Source organism: Bubalus kerabau, chromosome 1, assembly GCF_029407905.1.
Source record: "Bubalus kerabau isolate K-KA32 ecotype Philippines breed swamp buffalo chromosome 1, PCC_UOA_SB_1v2, whole genome shotgun sequence".
In the NCBI taxonomy this organism is placed as follows: domain Eukaryota; kingdom Metazoa; phylum Chordata; class Mammalia; order Artiodactyla; family Bovidae; genus Bubalus; species Bubalus kerabau.
In genome coordinates this window covers 164300753-164307166 of record NC_073624.1, presented here as the reverse complement: position 1 = coordinate 164307166, position 6414 = coordinate 164300753, and the positions used below count along the sequence as shown (strand labels likewise).

The 6414-nt window shown below is 42.5% G+C and overlaps 1 non-coding gene across 1 annotated transcript; it reads left to right on the top strand.

The window, feature by feature from the left end:
- The first annotated feature begins 1878 nt into the window (after positions 1-1878).
- LOC129642453 (U6 spliceosomal RNA) lies at positions 1879-1985 on the top strand. The gene has a single exon (XR_008709723.1). It is a non-coding gene; the product is annotated as a U6 spliceosomal RNA (small nuclear RNA).
- Positions 1986-6414: the final 4429 nt, after the last annotated feature.

Below are 6414 nucleotides of genomic sequence, written 5' to 3'. Positions count from 1 at the left end.
ATATAGAATGCTGCTGCTGCTGCTAAGTCACTTCAGTCGTGTCTGACTCTGCGTGACCCCAGAGACGGCAGCCCACCAGGCTCTGCCATCCCTGGGATTCTCCAGGCAAGAACACTGGAGTGGGTTGCCATGTCCTTCTCCAGTGCATGAAAGTGAAAAGTGAAAGTGAAGTTGCTCAGCTGTGTCCGACTCTTAGCGACCCCATGGACTGCAGCCAGCCAGGCTCCTCCATCCATGGGGTTTTCCAGGCAAGAGTACTGGAGTGGGGTGCCATTGCCTTCTCCAACATATAGAATAAACTACTCTAATAGTTTATAAAGGTACATCCAATTCAAATTGAGAACTGTAAGATTTTTACTTTCTCTCTTCTGTGACATCTGTATCTCCTTTCTCCCACACTGTGTTCTCAAGGACACAGGGGATAACTGAGTTAGAATACCCAATCAGTCATTTTTTTCATCTCAACTGATGCACACGTAAGTTCAGATTAACAATATCTATAATAGCATTAAAAACACTAATGATTTCCTCTGTGTCTCAGGAAACTCAAACAGGGGCTCTGTATCAAACTAGAGGGGCGAGATGGGAGGGAGGTTCAAAAGGGAGGGGATATATGTATACCTATAGCTGATTCATGTTGAGGTTTGATAGAAAACAACAAAATTCTGTAAAGCAATTATCCTTCAATTAAAAAATAAATAAGTAAAACTATACAACCAAAAATAAATAAATAAAGCCAACACTGATGAAAGAAATTGAAGACAGGACTAAATGGGAAGATATGCCATCCTCATGAATTGGAAGAATTAGGTGAAACATCCAAGCTACCCAAAGCAATTTACAGACTGAATGCTGCTGCTGCTGCTAAGTCACTTCAGTCATGTCCAACTCTGCGCGACTCCATAGACGGCAGCCCACCAGGCTCCCCCGTCCCTGGGATTCTCCAGATGAGAACACTGGAGTGAGTTGCCATTTCCTTCTCCAATGCATGAAAGTGAAAAGTGAAAGTGAAGTCGCTCAGCTGTGTCCGACTCTTCAAGACCCCATGGACTGCAGCCTACCAGGCTCCTCCGTCCATGGGATTTTCCAGGCAGGAGTACTGGAGTGGGGTGCCATTGCCTTCTCCGACAGACTGAATGCAATCCTTATCAAAATTCCAATGGCATTTTTCACAGAAATAGAACAAACAATCCTAAAGTTGGTATGGAAACATAAAAGACACTCAATAGCCAAAGCAATCTTGAGCAAGAAGGATAAATAGGGAGGCACTTCCTAATTTCAAACTATATTACAAAACTGCAAATATCAAAACAGTATGATATTGTCATAAACACACACACTGGTGAATGGAACAGAACAGGGAGCCTATAAATAAATTCATGCATATATGGTCAGTTAATCTATGACAAACAGAGAAGAATACAGAATGGGGAAAGGACAGTCTCTTCAGTAAATGGTAATGGTAAGTGGACATCCACATGTGCAAGAATGAAGCTGGACCACTGTCTCACACCATACCACAAGAGTTAACTCAAAATGGACTAAAGTCTTGGATGTAAGACCTAAAACTATAAAACTCCTAGGAAAAAAACAGATAGTAAGCCCCTTGACCTCAGTCTTGGTGATGATTTTTTGGGTCTTACTCCAAAATGAAAAGGAAACAAAGGCAAAAATAAACAAGTGTGACTATATCAAACTAAAAAGCTTCTGCATAGCAAAGGAAATAATCAATAATACGAAAAGGTCCCCCTGGAATGGGAAAAAATATTTGCAAATCATGTATCTGATAAGTGGTTAATATACAAAATATATAAAGAACTCATACAACTCAATAGCATACAAACAAATGAACACTCTGATTAAAAAATGGGTAGAGGCGTGCTTGCTTCGGCAGCACATATACTAAAATTGGAACGATACAGAGAAGATTAGCATGGCCCCTGCACAAGGATGACATGCAAATTCGTGAAGCATTCCATATTTTTCATTTTGATGTTTGGCAAAACTAATACAATTATGTAAAGTTTAAAAATAAAATAAAATTAAAAAAATAAATAAAAATAAAGTAAAATAAAATAAAATAAAAATAAACCAAAAAAAGAAAAAAATGGGCAGAGGGTCTGAATAAACATTTTTATGAAGATATCCATATGGTCAATAGGTACCTGAAAGCATGCTCAACATCACTAATCATCTGGGAAATGCTAATCAAAACCATAATGAGATACCAGTTCACACCTATCAGAAAGGTTATTATCAAAAAGGACAACAAGTAACAACTGCTGGGAAGAATGTTGAGACAAAGGAACCCCTGTGCACTGTTTGTGGGGATGTAAATTGGTGCAGTCAGTATGGAACACAGTATGGAGTTTACCCAGAAAATTAAAAATAGAACTACCACAAGACATAGCAATTCTACTTCTGGTATTTATCTGAAGAAAAGGAAAACAGTAACTTAGAAAAGATATATGCACACCTATGCTCATTGCAGCATTATTTACAATAGCCAAGCTATGGAACCAATCCAAAGTGTCCAATGAGAGATGAATGGATAAAGAAATTTTGATATAGGTATACAATCAACTATTACTCAGCCAAATGAAAGAATGAAATCACAGCATGTGACAATGTGGAGGGACCTTGAGGACATTACGCTAAGTGAAATAACTCAGAGAAAGGTAAATACTGCATGATCTCACTCATATGTGAAATCTTAAAAACAAAATAACATCCCTCCCCCTCCAAAAAAAAATAAAAAACCCCAACAACAAAAACCAAGCTCACAGATACAGAGAACAGATTGGTGTTGCCAGAGGCAGGAGGTGAAATGGCAAAATGAGTGAAGGTAAAAAGGTACTAACATAGTTTTAATATAAATAAATCATGGAGATGTAAGACGCAGTATGATGACAATAGTGAGTAATAGTGAAGTCGCTCAGTCGCGTCCGACTCTTTGTGACCCCATGGACTGTAGCCTATCAGGCTCCTCCGTCCATGGGATTTTCCAGGCAAGAGTGCTGGAGTGGGTTGCCATTTCCGTCTCCAGGGGATCTTCCCGACCCAGGGATCGAACCCGGGTCTCTCGCATTGCAGGCAGACGCTTTACCCTCTGAGCCACCAGGGAAGCCCCCAGTCAGTAATACTATCTTGCATATTTGAAAGTTGCTAAGAGACCTTAAAAGTTCTCACAAGAGAAAAGTTTTATACCCATGCATGGTGACAGATCTCATCTAGACTTACTGTGGTGATTATTTCACAGTATATGCAAGTAACAAAATATTATGTTGTACATTGGAAACTAATCATGTTAGAAGTCAACTTACCTGAAAAAACCCATTGTGATATCCTAGGGAAAATATAGCAGAACTGGTTGTGGCTTCCGAAAACAGTGAACACTTTCTGCATGCTATTGCAATTCTTTCCTCCCGCTCCCTCCTTTTTCCTTTGTGCCATGTCTACATTCTCTGAACATGAAGCCATTATGAAATGCTGTTACCTGGACCCTCAACCTAAGCTCTTGCGTCTGGACAAACATCTTCTGGAGCAACACAACACCAAACAAAAGTCTAAGGGACTGAAAATAGCTGCATTCACATGCAATTAGGAACAATAAGATACAAAAGGCCCCAGACCAACTGCCACTTCTGAGGTGTCAGGAGCAGAAGCAGGGAACCGCACATGATCCCTGCACACAGCACCACCAAGGCGGTGCGCAGACTCCCTGAGCCAGACCTGAGCCTGAGCCAAGGATCCACCCCACCCTTATCCCATTTAAAGAGCTGGCCCGCCCTCCTGTGAGAGTGAGCAAGGGCGCCTGTTCCTTGTATTCACTCCCTAGTGCTGCAGCAAACTAAAATCCCAATAAAGCCTCCTCTGCATTCCTACTGTGATCAGATCAGATCAGTCGCTCAGTCGTGTCCGACTCTGCGACCCCATGAATCGCAGCACGCCAGGCCTCCCTGTCCATCACCAACTCCTGGAGTTCACTCAGACTCACGTCCATCGAGTCAGTGATGCCATCCAGCCATCTCATCCTCTGTCGTCCCCTTCTCCTGCCCCCAGTCCCTCCCAGCATCAGAGTCTTTTCCAATGAGTCAGCTCTTCGCATGAGGTGGCCAAAGTACTGGAGTTTCAGCTTTAGCATCATTCCTTCCAAAGAACACCCAGGGCTGATCTCCTTCAGAATGGACTGGTTGGATCTCCTTGCAGTCCAAGGGACTCTCAAGAGTCTTCTCCAACACCACAGTTCAAAAGCATCAATTCTTCGGCGCTCAGCCTTCTTCACAGTCCAACTGTCACATCCATACATGACCACAGGAAAAACCATAGCCTTGACTAGACGAACCTTTGTTGGCAAAGTAATGTCTCTGCCTTTGAATATGCTATCTAGAGTGGTCATAACTTTCCTTCCAAGGAGTAAGCGTCTTTTAATTTCATGGCTGCAGTCACCATCTGCAGTGATTTTGGAGCCCAGAAAAATAAAGTCTGACACTGTTTCCACTGTTTCTCCATCTATTTCCCATGAAGTGGTGGGACCGGATGCCATGATCTTAGTCTTCTGAATGTTGAGCTTTAAGCCAACTTTTTCACTCTCCACTTTCACTTTCATCAAGAGGCTTTTAAATTCTTCACTTTCTGCCATAAGGGTGGTGTCATCTGCATATCTGAGGTTATTGATATTTCTCCCAGCAATCTTGATTCCAGTTTGTGTTTCTTCCAGTCCAGCGTTTCTCATGATGTACTCTGCATATAAGTTAAATAAACAGGGTGACAATATACAGCCTTGACGTACTCCTTTTCCTATTTGGAACCAGTCTGTTGTTCCATGTCCAGTTCTAACTGTTGCTTCCTGACCTGCATACAAATGTGGCACCTTATCAATTTCTGTTGATGAACAAGTCCAAGGACCTGAATCTTATCAGTTACATAGTATAATCTCTTTACTCTCATTTAATCTTAATTTTACAATACCTATATGTTTATTGCACACACTAATCCTTATTGCAATGTCTCTTTAGTTACTTTGCTTTCTGAAGCTGGTTCTTTCCTAGATTCCTCAAGGAGGGCTCTGGAACACTCTTCTGTAATAAAGACAGGGATCGATATTACAGATTTCTCTTTTTGCCTCAAGGCTCCAGGATGGTTCAGCCTCAGACTGTTACTAACTCTGCCTTTATCTAAAAGTTTGATATGTTACTTATCAAGGATTTTGAGAATTTAAATTTGTTGTTTTTCTTTTTTTGGAAAAGTTGTTACATTAAAATCTCATTTATCTTGATATCTGAGTTGTCCGGAGTCCCTAAAATTCTGTGCAGGCTGCCAGTGCCTTTCCTGTCTCTCCTGCTTCTAGCCCTTGAGTAGGAGCTTTGCTGTCCTTTATCTTTACTGCTGCTATCCTACTTAATTTTGATTCCACTTCTTATAGCTGATGTCCCTTGTGGGAACCCAGTCCCAAGGGATTTCTGGCACGGGGCTTCCCAGGTAGTACTAGTGGTAAAGAGCCCGCCTGCCAATGCCGGAGACTAAGAGAAAAAAAAAAGAAGAAGAAAAAAGGAGACTAAGAGACACGGGTTTGATCCCTGTGTTGGGAAGATCCCCTGGAGAAGCGCAAGGCAACCCACTCCAGTATTCTTGCCCGGAGAATCCCAAGGACAGAGAACCCTGGAAGGCTATGGTCCAAGGGGTTCCAAAGAGTTGGACACGACTGAAGCAACTTAGCATGCAATGTGAAAATTCAAAGACTTTCATGCCTTACCTTAGACTCTGTTTCATTCAGCGTGGAGTTGGCCGAGTCCTTCTCCCGCTCAGCAGCAGGTCCTGGCCAGGATCCCGCACTGCACAAGTTCTAGGCTCTGCTGTGGGTCATTTAGTTCCTGCACCGCGCATGCCTCAGGCTGTCCGAGGAAGAACGCAGCGCGGGCTCCCGCCACTCCTGCACTGAGCATGCGCCGCTCTCAGGCGTCAGCTCACGCTTTCTTCTACTTGCCCCGCACTCAAGGTGATGCTGGGCAGGGTCATGGCTGTTGTCCACCCACTTGTATTTTGTGGTCACAGGGGAATACCTTGTCATCTAGTCTTGTGAATACTGCCTATGGGTTTTGGTTTTAATATCTTATGGATCCATCTGTGTTTATGTGGGGATTCTGGACGACAAAAGCTATACTTCCATGAACACTGCCATCTTTCCAGAATTTATTTTGTTTTAAAAAGAATATTTTAAAAGAAAACAATGGAAAACCAGAATTTTGTGTGTGTGTGTGTGTACAGAAAGCATTTCAAAAATACATTAAAAACCACAAAAGAGTCCTGTTTGCTCAAGGTCTACTGCGGTCATTGCTAGCAAAGGAGATTGTAACTGCTGGGAGGTGACAGCTCCGGGTCCCTGCAGGATGTAGACCCCGCAGCCTAAACACC